The following is a 14,144-nucleotide window of genomic DNA, read 5'->3' on the forward strand; positions in this document are numbered from 1 at the left end:
TTTTTATTTCCATGAAATTCCTGCTTTTTTAAAAGCTCTCCATGCCTGGATTTAATATTTTCTGCTTTCAGACCTCGACCAACTGCTTCCAGGCATAAACTTTCTTATTTCAAGTGTGCTAATACCAAATGAAAAGCAAAGTGATCTAAAGTTTTGCCAGACCCCGCAAGTTGGGTTGAAAAAGTCAAAGATGAAAGGGGTGCACCTGCCAGTCACCCTCAGATGACCAGGGTGGGACTCTGGGGAATCATTAGCTCTAAGCAAGGCTTTTTTTGACTGCACCAAAGACCCCAGCAGCCTTTGGGAATGCCCACTGCAAGGTCTATCCCACAAGGGATGGCAATCTGCCAGACATAGCCACAAGAGATGTAAAACTATGATCCAGTTCCAGACCAGGATCTTGGGCCTGGGGTCAGAGAGTGGAGAGGCAGCAACCAGGATTGTTGAGTTACATTTGCATGTTTGGCTCATTCAGCATCTTTTAGTTTCCATCAGCAAAGCAGGGTACCATCTCTGTGGGCAAAGAATACTCTGATCATCGACAAGCAACAGCACAAAATATTCTGGCTGAAGCTGGGAGAGTTTGCTTAGAAACCCAGCTTCAATACCTTTGCTTAGACAAGGAGGGAACAGAATTACTAACCTTCAAGTTCAACGTTCAGTCATAATTAACACTCGGGGGAAACACATCCATTTCAAGACAGCTCCTAATTCCGTAGATAAAAGGCAGAATGAGATCTCAGTGCTGGAAGCTACAGCACAAACTTAGTCAAAGTAGGGTGGTAATGTTTATCAATGACTGTAATAAGCTTAGCAAACTTACCTGATGACAAGATCCATCACAGGGGATTGTTAAATCAGCCCTCAAAGTTTCTTTATTGCTGTTCTCTCTTACCCGAGCAAGAATTTAGATGTTTCGTGCAGATGATCACATGATCCATTCTGGTCTTACCACCTAGAAATACCAAGCAGTAGGAATTGAGACACTGGTAATAAACTGCTTACAAGCAAGTAATGTATTTTTATTTGTTCCTTGATGTCTCTAAATTGCCCAAGACAATCTATGTAAGAAAAGAAGGATGAAATCCAAGATGTAAAAATACTTTTCTTCGTGAAGTATTTATCTTGCACTAGAAAATGGCCTTGTAAAAACAAACAAGAAAAAGCACAAAACCCAGGACCGGCTCAAATACTTCACGCCAAGGATCACTGAACTCCTTTGATTTCCGGTGTCAGGAAAAACTTTGCTTAAGTCAGAGGACCCCCACCCAAGCAATATCAAGCAACCTTGAAAATCCAAGAATAATGTTGACAGAAGAAACACAAGATGATAATGGGTGTGCATTATACCTTAGAATCTCTCTCCTGCTGACCAAGCCTCACCTCAGGTGTATCATAGACCTAACAGGTCTGTTTTCAGCTTATTATAAATGAAGCCAGTGTGCATTATCTTGAAAATCGTTGCTTGAAAAGTTATACAGCTAGCTGGCCAACCCTTTTCTCTTTATTGTCACCTAAAACCCTCAGTTTTGCATGTGGGTGTTTAGCTGGAACAATCTTTTCTGAGTTAGTTTTGCCTCTGTTCATTACAGTAATTGCAAGCAAACTTCACAGCACTGTGGAATCACAGTGATGACTGAGCAAAACATAACTAACAGGAATGACATTCTGGGGCACCTGAAAACCTGAATACTGGCAAAAATACTGAAAAGAATAGGAATTCCACAAACGTGGGAATTTATGCTATAGCTCTCCCAAAACGTTTTTGACTTAGGCTTTGCACAACCCCCTCAATCGTCTATCATCTAACATGGTACGAATCCAAGGGGATCCTTTTGTCCCTTGACTCTAAATTAAGCCTTACATACAGGAAAGCTATTTCCAGGAGGACTTGGGGGATTTCAGACACAGCATACTTCAACACTGAGGCATTTTCCAGAGAAAAAGGCCATAGCAAAGCAATGGTTTTAGAATGCTAATAAGCAAAAAAGCCACCCTTGTATTTCTCATCAGCCACGTGGGTTTGCACAATTAAACCCCAATAGTTTCTTCCAGGGCTTTGTTGAGGTCCGGAATAGCCCTATGTTAGTGTGCAGTGTGGCATACCCTGCCTATTCTCTTCTCTCTGCAGGTCTGTCTGCCCAAGGCAGCTCCTTGCTCCATGCAACCTGTTTTTCCTTGGCTGTTGGAAAGGAGTTGTGGTTTTACTTTGCTGCGCTTGAGCAGTGTTTCTGACAGTGTCTAGAATCAGGTGTTGGTAAACTGCAGGAAATACTTAGCTCAGCCCACACTGAAGCCCTTCTTCAGTGAGTATTTTCTTAAAGCAGAAGGGACTTTTCAGCAGAAGGCATTTATTGTAAAATTACCAGGCCCAAAGAACCCGACAATTTCTGGAAAGACCCTCCTGCCATACATTTTGGAGATCCATGAATGAACATTTTTGATAGAGAAAAGGTCTTATTCAGGGATTTCTAGCTACTTCTCATCCTAAAATCAACTGTGCAGGTAGCAACCCGTGCAGCCAACAGTTCCAAGCTGAATGCTGACAATACCCTCTGAATATGGCTTAAGGCACATTTCCACTTTCTCTGAGATGGAGTCAATGGAGGCTACTTAGAGTAGAGACTGCTTCATTATTCTCCATTATAAATTCCTGATCATTAGTGGCTGAAAAAACATCAAAAACATGTAACCCTTCATGATAAAATTTCTTATGTGAATTGGCTGATCCCTGATGATTTCATTCTTGCTGTTGAATATAGGGGGGAAATGCTGAGAAACTTTAGAGCTTCTTCACTTAGGAACTTCACTTCAGATTTATTAGGAGAAAAGTCTAGTTCTCAAATATTTTCTTAATAAAAAATGGCCTTTTTGGGGTTAAGATACAGTTTTGAATTATTTTGAATACATTTGAAGCCAACAGTTTCTGAAGGACCAGAGATAATGAACTGACACTGGTCAATATGGGTAGTCCCAGGCTGTCACCTACATATATGCAGTGCCCAAGGAGGCCACACACTAAACCTTTTAAATAAATAGACTAGTATTTTAAGCAGCAACATAAAATGTTCTCAACTTTGTTTTATAACAGCACCCAACTGTCTGTCTGTGCAGGAACGGTAGTTTGTTACCAGGTAAAAAGTCCTACTCCAAAGCCTCACCAGGATGGAGGGCTGCTGCCAGCTGTGTTTGGTCTGATGGGCTCCTGCTATCAGGGAGGCTGGAAGATGCTCACACAGAGTCCAACTTGTTCATTAGGACGCTGCCATTCCCTTGCCCACAAGTATTCACTGCTGTCTCCTACTGAAGCACCAGGCTGTCCTTCCCCCCTGCTTCCTTCACCTGCATAGCCCGCAAGCTCCGGATGAGCCTTTCCGGGAGCTGCCTCCTTCAGAAGGGAAGCCAGGATCTGCCTCATTCCTAGCAGAGAGTGCGTTGGGATGTATGTCATCTAAAAGCAAAAACAACATGAGCTGAGTTTATTGTGTAAAAAGGGATAGTATCAGCTTTGAACATGTAAGAAACCGATGTATCTGAACTGGGTAGCAGCTGGAAAATAAGCTTCTGCTGTACACAACTCAGGCTGGCTAGGCTGAACGACAGCTACCTCTGCCATCCACACTTGCAGGTGGACACAAAAATACTGCAGCTTTACGGGGTGGACAGGATCTTCTCCCTCATAGGGCTGATGGCTGCTAAACTTTCTTTGTCCATTGCACAGCTATTGCTAAAAAACCAAACCAAAACAAAAAGCTTGGTTTTGCAAATGCAAGAAACGGGTCTAACTTCTCCCTCCTGGCTGGGATTTCAGTCAAGGCCACCACAGTGAAGGCCTTGTTCTCCCCTTGAAGTTCGAGACAGTTTGGTTTAGGGGAAATAGAGGCTTCAGCAGCTGCTTTTTGGTAAAAGGAACCTTATAGACAATAGGTGAATCATGCCCAAAAAGTGTCCCTTGACATCAGCCGCAAAAGCTTCCGGTCTCATGATCAACAAGCCCCTCTGAACTAATACAGGAAGAATTGTGGTGGTGTTTTCCTGAAGCATGGAGCTTTGCCTCTATGTTTTTGCCGGGAACACAATTACAGTCCCATCTCCCATTCCCTTCAGCTCTGAATTACCCAAGACAAGTCTGCAACATGGCAAAATATGAACAGTAGATCCCATTTCAGCACCTGGTGGTGAAATCCATGCTGGCCTCTTCCTTCTTCTCTGACCTTACACTTCTTTTTAGCATGTGACTGCATTAACCTCAAAGGCAAAGCTGCTGGGTTTTTTTCTGAGACACAAAGGAAAAGGAAGCATCATTAGTTCAACCCAAAAAGGCAATAAACAGCACATTGTACCTATTTGTGTGTCTACTGGTATAAAAAGCTGTGGATTAATTTTTAATACATCTGTGGAGGGGTCCAATCCTGCAAGCTGGGGGGGAGGCACCAGTCTAGAGAAGCAGAGTCCAACTGCCTGCAAAGGTTCTCTTTCTTGAAGGTTGACCTCCTAACAGTGCTTGGGTTAATGTTTCATGTGTAATACCATAACTGCAGATGGGCAGCTAGACACTTTTCAGTCAGATTCATTGTGATTTAGGTTCTCTAGCCTTTTAGCTTGCAAACTAGCCTAAATAAAGATTCTATGCAGTTCACATGCAAAAAAACCTCTAGGTGAAAGCAGAGATGTGAAGCAAAGGAAAAGCCAATCTGCTGTAATCTTCACCCTTGACCTAAATATAAAATAAATAACAAAGCTGTAGTGAACAAAGACCAAAGGTAGCATGGAAAAAGATCTTTGTTAATGACACCATTCTTCTGGGTCATGTCCTTACTGAATCGCACACAGATGAATTGCTCCAGTCTGATCCAGAGTGATGACTCACATTAGCAAACGAGTGAGCCAGAGATGCTGGTGAAGAAGAAGGGAGAGACTGTGAATTGAAACTATGGAGGCTGGGACCCTCACAGAAGTCATAAAGGTGGTTTAATTTTGGAGAATACAAGGAAGAGGCAAGGAACAGTGCTCTGCTCAGGTAACAGGATGTATGTGGTGGAATTTTTTTGTCAGCTGCATTTTGGCTCATAACCATTTTGTCTCTTCTAACATGCCATCATAGAAAAGAACAGACTGATAGTGGGCTTGTAATATAGCATTTTCTTTCCAGAGGGACCAGCATTAACTGTACTAATCCACAGTGATTTTTTTTCTGCCAAGGATTATTCTTCACTTTCAGACTCTTGAAGCCTAGTCTGGACCCCTCAACACAGACCTGCAGCTTAATAAAGGAGGATGGTACAGATAGCGGTCCAAAAAAGAGCTCCTTCAACCACAGCTATGCCATCGCCCTCCAGTGTTTTCAGGAAGAGAGTGGCTTGTTTCAATATCAGTTTGAAGTAACCATGGCAGAGGTACGATGTTTGGTTTCAGAGAGCAGGCGGTAAGTTTATATTGTCAGAGCAAACACTCAGGGCTCCAGATCACAACATCCCTTGTTGTTTACAGAGTGTGTTATGCCAGAATCAGATGCAAAGATGCACTTCATGGTAACAAAAGAGGACAACGCCATTATCCTGCAATTGTCAACAGTGTTACAGTGCTGAAGACTTTAGTTCAATATTTGCCAAGCAGTAAAATGAGCAATGCCTGTCAGTTTGTTGACCTAGATACAACAGTTACTAGAAAAACTATATTGAGCAGACAGCAGTTCAGTCTCAATTGTTGGGGACCAAATTCTAGCTACAGACCTAAATATTATTGAGTTACATTCAGATTAACAAGAAAACTGTTGACATGTTTTTGGATGCTGTCACCAGGGTACAACAACCAAGCATCCTTACGTTGAGACACTTTCAAACCAAGTGTAACAACAATTTTGTGAGAGCCAGACACTACAACTCTTGCAGACTGAAATTCCACGGGGGACTTAAAATGCTGTAAGCATCCTTCCTGGAAAAGCTGAAAACCTTAAAAAAAGAAGTTACCTTCAGCTTAACACAGAATGATCGCTGTGGCTTCATTGACAGATGTTCTGCAAGCTTTAGGCTACAGCAAATGTTGGCAGAGTGGTACATTTGTACCAAACCATGCTTCTGTTCAGTCACCTGTCTCTCAGTGCAGCCAGAAAGGCTTCAGCTGGCTATCTGTGCTGGGAAGGCTGGTGGACCTGGGAAAGCGCCGGCCCTTGCCTTACACCAGGGCAGATATAGGGAGGATTAATACTCTAGTTGCACCAGTCCTGGGTAAGTGGCACAGACCCTAGACTGACAGCAGCCTAAATGCCTTTCCCTTGCAATCAGTGTGACACCTCCCATTGCCAAACCACTTTATTTACGATCTGCATCTGCAATCTGTGTACAGGAGGATGACAAGCCAGTAGAACAGGCTTGCGCTAGATTACAGGACAGAGTGAACAGTACTGACACTAACACTTCTGCAGAGAAAATCATGCAACAACACTGAGTTAAAGCACAAATCAAGCATATTCTCCTCTGTTTACTGCAGGCACTGTTTCTGGCCCCAAAGGGCTGACAACGCTCTGGCTTCAGCTAAAGAGCTGACAATCATCCCTACCCCACCATGCTGAACATGCAACTTCATGCCTGCAGGTAAAGTCTGTCAGAATCAGGACGGGATCAGCATTCATGAGAATCCCTCTTTGCCCACACCATAGTGAAAGAGTAAGACAATTTTGCAAAAGCTTGATTGGTGAAACCTGCTACAGACCGTGCCTTTGTGGTTCACTTGGGAAAAGCTGGCAAAATACTTTCCCCCATCTTGCCCAAGGAATCTACCTTTCACAGAGCATCCCCTGCCACTCACTCTCCTGTAACAGTGTCCTGCATCAATCACATACTGCAACTGCTTCTAACTGCAGAGACTCTGCTTACTGGGTGTTTACTAACTAGAAAGCACACCAAAACAGGCGTGACAAATACCTGGTATATTAACTGCAGAGGCCCACCAGTTGGCTTCAACCCGTGCTTTCCTAAGACAGTGTCCATATGTCACAGAGATTCCTCTTCAGCTTATCCAAACTCTCAGAAAAGCTTTTCTTTACATTTTAATAGAGGCCTCAGATGCTAAGATACCATTCTGCTTTCCTAAGTAATGTCACAAGACTTCTGGTTTGGCCACACAGTTGCTCTTTAGAAATGAAAAGGAGAGTCTGTGCTTCTGCTTGGGACAAGTGGCAAAAACACTGCAATCCTTTTTTTTATAAAGAATGGAGGGGGGAAAAAAAGGAGGAAAAAAAAAAAAAAGATAAGGAACCGAGTTCACTCACTCTGGGAACCCAGCCTTTATGTACTGTTTACCAAAAGGATGAGCTGGGGGAAGGGGTGAGGGGCAAATGTGTGCATTAGGTCTCACCTGCTGATTCTCAGGAGTCATGAATATTCTTATAATCCCTGTCTCTTGCCCCAACAGGCTACAAGCTTTTTCATCACAGAGCTTGATTTCAGCAAGGATCCAGGAGCTGCTCTAGGCTTCGGCAAATGGTATAATATTCCTTTTTTTCCACATCAAAACAGCCTCTTGCCACAAACCACTCTCCAACTTTTCTTCTGTTACTCATCTACTAATAGCATTTGTCTTTCAGACTAGATTAGATACTTAAATAAACTCTGTTCTGGGTTATGCAGAGACCAGTCAGCACATTACGATTTCTGAGGTAGTCAGCATGACTTTTTCATTGCATACGTACGCATAGATAGTATATATGTTGAGATACAGGTATATTTATAAAATATATATACTTGTAGCTAAAACCAATACACCAGAAACAAAACTGAAAAGGGACATGAGCAGTAGTGTGAATTATACCACGTATTTTTCAAGCCAGACAGCACTATTGTAAGCATCTGATCTGACCTTCAGCACATCAGAGGCCAGAGAACATCACCTGGTATGGGCATAATTTACATACCAATAGGGCAGAGGAGGACAGGGAAGGAGGTTGTGTTGTCAGGAAAAGCAAACATGGTGTGTAAAAACATGTAACAAACCAGTGTACAGAGATAAACCTTCGTGAGATAACCTATAGCTGGCTATACTTCCATAAGCCTTGATTCTAATTTTCAGGCACTGGTCAATGGAAAATTATTTTCTTTTACTGAAAAGGGAAGCATTATCTCCTCCAGCTGAAGGGATGGACTATGCATCAGCTGACAGGAGGGAAAAGGCCTTTTTAAATGGGAAGCTCTGATTTTCCTTATGGCAATAGTATCCAGTGGCAACCAATCTTGGGCCACGAAACAAGCATTTAATAGCTTAAAAAAATCTTTCTTGCAAAAAGATCTAATTGATTAGAGCTGCCAGATAGAATTCAAGATAAAATTAGATCTTTTGTCCACTGGTTAGAGCAGAGTTACTACATGATAAGAACAAATGGGACAGCACTGCCTTCGTGGTTATTGGTGGATTTTCTAAGTTTTTAGTTATTCATATGTTTTTTAAAAGGGCCTTATACAGTTAATATTCATGTTCATCTTGCTTGTGAGAAAGCAAGCAAGGCCTCACACAAAGCTATACGTCACCAGTACCGGAACCCTGTGAAAAGATAGTGTTTTAGCAAGAAATAGGGGGGGGTGAGGCAGGGAAGCTATTCTATTTGGATGAAATATATAGTCCATAATTAGTCCTAAAGTACAAAATAATTTGCACATGCAAATAGCTTTCAGGTCAGGTGGGTTTGAGATTACAATTGTTAGATGAATTCATCTTCCACCTGAGATATACAAACATCCTACAAAAGAAACACAAACGAAGCATGGGCAGAGTTTTTTTTGGGATGCCCTGAATCTGTTCAGGATGCAGAAGTTTGCTTTTCAAGCTTAATACTACTTATTTCATAACATTGTTATCATGTAGTTCTATAAGCGCATGCAGAAAATATGTTAATATGCATCAGCATCAATATGATAGACAATATCCCTTATGTCTGTACGTTCAAGCTACAGTCCCTCAACATAAAATCATTAATATATCTAGATTTTTTAAGGCAACACCCTTACCTGGGGTATGACCACCCTCTTTCATCCCTTTTATGTCTGCATTTTTCATCCCAAATCTGAGGCCTGATGTTCTTGCACATTTGTCCTCATGTCTGCTTTGGCTTGGGGAAGCCTTCTGCAAAGTATACATGCAACACAAAGTGATGAGCCCAAATGATAAACGGGCCTCTCACTAGATTCCTACGGGGCTAAGCAGATGGCAACTGTTGTGTGTCTCCCATTTTCCTCCCAGATGTACACTGCTGTGGCAGTTCAAGTTACCCAGAACATTTCTCTTCAGCAGAACACCTCCATGAACACTGAGATAATGTAGATTGATTCCCGTTGTGGTTTACTTATGACTTTACACTTCAGATACTGCAGACTTACTGCTATGTACAGTTATGACTTGGAGGAAGTAATATTTTTGTTTTGTTTGATACCTTATGAATCCATTACATAGGAGGTAAGAATGACCCTCCAAACATCATGCCATTGACAGCACAGAGGACAAACTTATGACTATGCAGGATAGCTGTGCTGGTATTCCCACCTCACATTTTGCTACCAGTCACATTCCTCCAGTCTTCCTTCTACAAAAGCATCTTCAAGGATGCACAGCTCTGGCAACTCTGGTATGAAAGGTCTCATTGCTCCCAAGGTTCTGTCCTGGTACGTGGGAAACCATTGCTTTCCTTACCATCAAACACATGATCCAAGATCAATCCCTAAACAAACCAACATGATTCTCTTCAGACCTAAGAAGTGCTCTGCCAGTTTCAGACATAGGTCTGAAATACTCCTTTGCAATCTGTTGTTTAGTGTATGCTGTACTTGGCTTTTGCCTCAGCCTCAACTTCTTCCCAACTAAAACGCGTAACACTGGGCTGTTAAAAGGTCTTTCTTTGCTTCTCGTCGTTCTTCAGACCGATGTTTCAAGGCATGAGAGAGGATATAAATACATGCACACTGCTGGGGGTGGGGGAAGTGTCCAGGTGTTTAAGCAATGCCAAACGTGAACGAATTCCAATTTCCTCCTTTAATCTGGCAATTCCAAGGGACCAAGTGTGTCATGACTTGCACCCAGAACGCTTTCTGCTTGGGTGAGTTCAGACAAGGTCTGCATTAACTCTCCAACCTGCAAGAAAATTATTTGAAACAAAAGGCTCAGATATGTCCCTTCCCCTCCAACAAGCCTGGAAACAAATGGTACAGGAATGAGGTCAGAAAGGAATCATCCGCCTACCATACTGCTGAATTCATTTACCTACCTCAGAGCCCATTCAAGAAAAGGGGTGGGATGGGGAACAAGGGATGATATAAAGCAGAATGAAGCTCTGGGGTCGCTCGCTACATTACAAGATTTGACAGGCCTTTGCCAGCCTTCAGCTTCTTTGTGTCTTTCACATAATAGAGAAACACAAACTGAGCAGCCTGTGATCTGCGGGTTGCGCTATTAGATGGAGCAAACCCTTTGCAAATGCTAATAGTATTGTAGCATCCTGTCAGGCAGCAACACAAAAAAGGATGTTGATTTTCACATGAACCAGAACAGACTCATTGTAAGGAAGGTTGCAATGAATGTTCCATCTCTATACATCAAAAGCCACAGGCAATTGGCTTGTGGAGGTGAGACAAAACACTGCTTCATATGGTCTTAAATATAGGGGGCATACTGTTACCTTAATATTTATTTCACGAGGCTAGCAAAGAGAGAACAGTTGCTTGAAATGGAAGTGAAAATGATCTTTGGTTAAGACTTCTGTAGTGAAATAATTTCTAGATCTAAAGAGGCTTTTGTAGTGTAATCTACTGCATTCCTGTAGTCTGGAAGAGATGCTCCTTTATGAAACATGAATGTGCAGATTCAGTCAAGGGTAGAGTTTATGTCGTTCCCAAACGGTAAGGTTGATAGCAGTAGTGAACAAACAGAATGTGCTTGTCCTTTGCAGTTTTAAGGATGTGTTGGTCTTGTCCAGAGATGCCCAGCTCTTTCATGAAAAAAGTCTCAAAAATGTTAAAAGAGAATACAACACTTAAGGTATTTCTGTTATAAATTATAACAATACCATTTTAATTCAAACTTCACATCTTCCCCTATGCTAGGAATGGTATAATCCAAGTTGTTAATAAATGCACCACTCGATTAACCTTCAAAAAGTTCATCGTTCTCCTTTGGGTGAAAAACTTGAACAAAGCTCATCTTGTTGGGTGTCACCATCAAAGATAGTTCAGAAATGCATTTTAAAGTCAGAACATGAATTCGCCACACAAGTTAGGACACGCTGCTCCGGAAGACCTCTTAGACTGTACAGACTTCCAACAGCAGCAAATCAACAGCCTTTTATCGGTGTTCTGCAACAAAAACACACACCCATTTGTAGCTATGCTCAGTAAACAGCTTTTCAGCAGAAATGGCTGGAAATACTTCTGGAATTACCTCTAGAATAGCACCTAGAGCCAATTCCAGAATCAGTCCCACAGCCAATGGCAGGCTCATTTCTGGATTCACCTCCAGAACCATACCTAGAACCCCACTGACAGTCAATCTGAGAAACGCTACAGTGGCTGCTAGACTCAACTCTCAGCCTTATTGCCACAATCACTTCTAGAGCCACATCTGGAAACAATTCCCCACTGAATGATGGCATCAACCCAAGACACTTATCTAGAGTCAATTTCAGAAACGTTTCTAGAACAGTGCCTGGGGTTGGCTCTAGAACTGTTTCATAAGCCAGTCCAGAAGCACTTTCAGAACTATTTCCTGACTCACTTCTACAGTCAAAACAAAAAACATGCCTGTAATTTTTAGCATTTCTTACAGAACAACAGCTTGGGTAATTTCACCGTCTGAGGCGCTACAGCACTGAAGTGATGGCAGATGCAAGCAAGATTTGCGTACGCAGAAATCTCCACGGGCTTTCCCCATTCCAGTACTGCAGCATAAACAATCATTACAATCTCTGTATCCTGTCAGCGTCTTCCCTTCGTTTCTGTATAGTATTTTATACTGAAAAATTCTTGACAAGTCTTGTTCTGTAAAAGGACTGTGATCACAGCCATATAGAACATATAGCACTTTTGACAAAATACAGCTTTAAGAGTTATCTGACTACATAGGACCTACCTTGCATGGGTTTTACAATGCATTTTATTTCTCTTACTGAATAAAAAGTAGCAAGTGATTAATCATGGTCTGTAAAGACTTCTGCAAAGGAAGATGGATTACTGAACTAATTACAAAATAGAACAGGATCCAATAGCAATAACCTGACATAAAATTAAAATAAAACAAACAAGTAACTTGCAGATGGTGAGTCACTGCAAGGGCATCCTATCAAATAAAGTGATAGACTCCTTCAACATTTTTATGATTGCTTGAAATCTTCATGTCAAGATGAAAGTAGTTTGTTTTTTCTTTGAGCCCATTATTAAGCTCTATAGAAAAATACATTTATTTCCATTATGCAGGTGATCACAGAGTGTTCCTAAAACATCTCTTAGCCTGGAAATCAAGCATCAAGAACCATGTCTGTACACAAGACAGAAGCAACTGGAAATACAGCAGTTCAGGCTAGCATGGTAGTTTGTAATCAGAACTGTAGCCAAACCTCTACTTTCTCTCCAGCTTTTAAAATTGGGCAGGTTTCTACAACTCAGTCAACAGAGTTCTCTAGTCAGAAGCTTCCTGAGGAAGTGAAACTAAAAGGAAAATATGGGAAGCTATTTATTAGCTGCTGGTTTTTTTCAGATAGCCATACATGCCAAGTACTTGTGAGGTACCACAATATCTCAGTAATCTTCACCACTGTACATCCCATCCGTGTGAGGAAGCATGACTGGAACATTTCCTAAAGCACCCCAAGCCCTAGAAACACATTCCAAATAATCAAAGAAAACTCACCCTGCATCTCTGCAAAAACAGAGGTATCATCACAGACCAAGTTCATATAGCAACACCTTCACTGACAAAAGTATCCCACAGGCATCTCCAGGACCAAATCCCACCAAGAACAAAGCGTTCTGACTGACTCAAAGGGCCCTAGGTCGGACTTACAAATCCCATATTTCAACATTTCTCAACTGAAGTGATGAAATCTCTTGCATCTTTTTAAATACAATTGTTAAGAGTTACTAAGTTCGGTACAGAAAAAAACTTCTTTCCTGCGCGGGTGCCAGAGCAGGGGCACAGGCTGCCCAGGGAGGCTGTGGAGTCCCTTCCCTGGAGACATTCAAAACCTGCCTGGATGCGTTCCTGTGCCCCCTGCTCTGGGTGTGCCTGCTCACGAAAGGGGTTGGACAAGATGATCTCCAGAGGTGCCTTCCAACCCCCACCGTTCTGTGATTCTGTGTAAGTTACATTCAAGATGTACGAAAATTAAATTCTCTAAACTTTAGCTTTGGAAATACACCATAACTCAGTTTAGGTTCAAAATATACTCAGTCAAAACATTGATTAATATATCCTTGATGGTGAAATAGAGCATAGCGGTATGTTTTTAATACCTAAGAACATCACTTGACATTTTCACCCTCTAATTTAACCATTCTTGCTTTTGACACTTTTGTACATTTCCAAGTTTTTCATCTCTGTCACGGTCTGATAACTTTGGATGAGGTTACTAGTAATCACTCAGAAGAAATAATTCTTGACATTTGAAAAAACACCATTTGTACCTTTTTCATAAAGAAGTGACAGAAAAATCCTTGGCCATTAATATTTAAAACCTTGGCTCATAAAGATCTTATTTAATGAAAAACAAATATCTTACCATATCTACATGACAGTAAAGAACATGCTCTGGAAATGAAATATCAATTTATGGAATAATCATATTTACATTTGCTGATCCTCTCCCTAATCACAAAAAACCCACAGAAATTACAGATTAGATTTTGCTCCTTACAATAAATTGCTTTATGCAGAATCTGAAGGTAGCGCATGTAATACAGAAAAATATCCTGAACTTGTGCAAAACAGTTTGGAATAACATAACTTTTCAGTACCACATGAGTTTTAGAGACAGTTCAAATAATTGTGTTTACTACCTAAAAACTGATCTAATAGTCAGCACATCCTTCTTATGCTGCTTAACCTAACTACAGCTAACTATCTAGTAAAATACTCCTTTACAAGGAGCAAATTGAAGTGGCAAGCTACTAGCA

At 41.5% G+C, this 14,144-nt stretch overlaps 1 long non-coding RNA gene across 1 annotated transcript; it reads right to left on the bottom strand.

Annotated features, from left to right (window-relative positions):
- Positions 1-643: 643 nt before the first annotated feature.
- Positions 644-4,381, bottom strand: LOC142059506 (uncharacterized). The gene is made up of 4 exons (XR_012661389.1): positions 4,173-4,381; positions 3,162-3,451; positions 824-955; positions 644-707 (listed from the first exon to the last, which is right to left on the bottom strand). It is a non-coding gene; the product is annotated as an uncharacterized LOC142059506 (long non-coding RNA).
- Between the last annotated feature and the right edge of the window lie 9,763 nt (positions 4,382-14,144).

This window comes from Phalacrocorax aristotelis, chromosome 7, assembly GCF_949628215.1.
Source record: "Phalacrocorax aristotelis chromosome 7, bGulAri2.1, whole genome shotgun sequence".
Taxonomy (NCBI): Eukaryota; Metazoa; Chordata; class Aves; order Suliformes; family Phalacrocoracidae; genus Phalacrocorax; species Phalacrocorax aristotelis.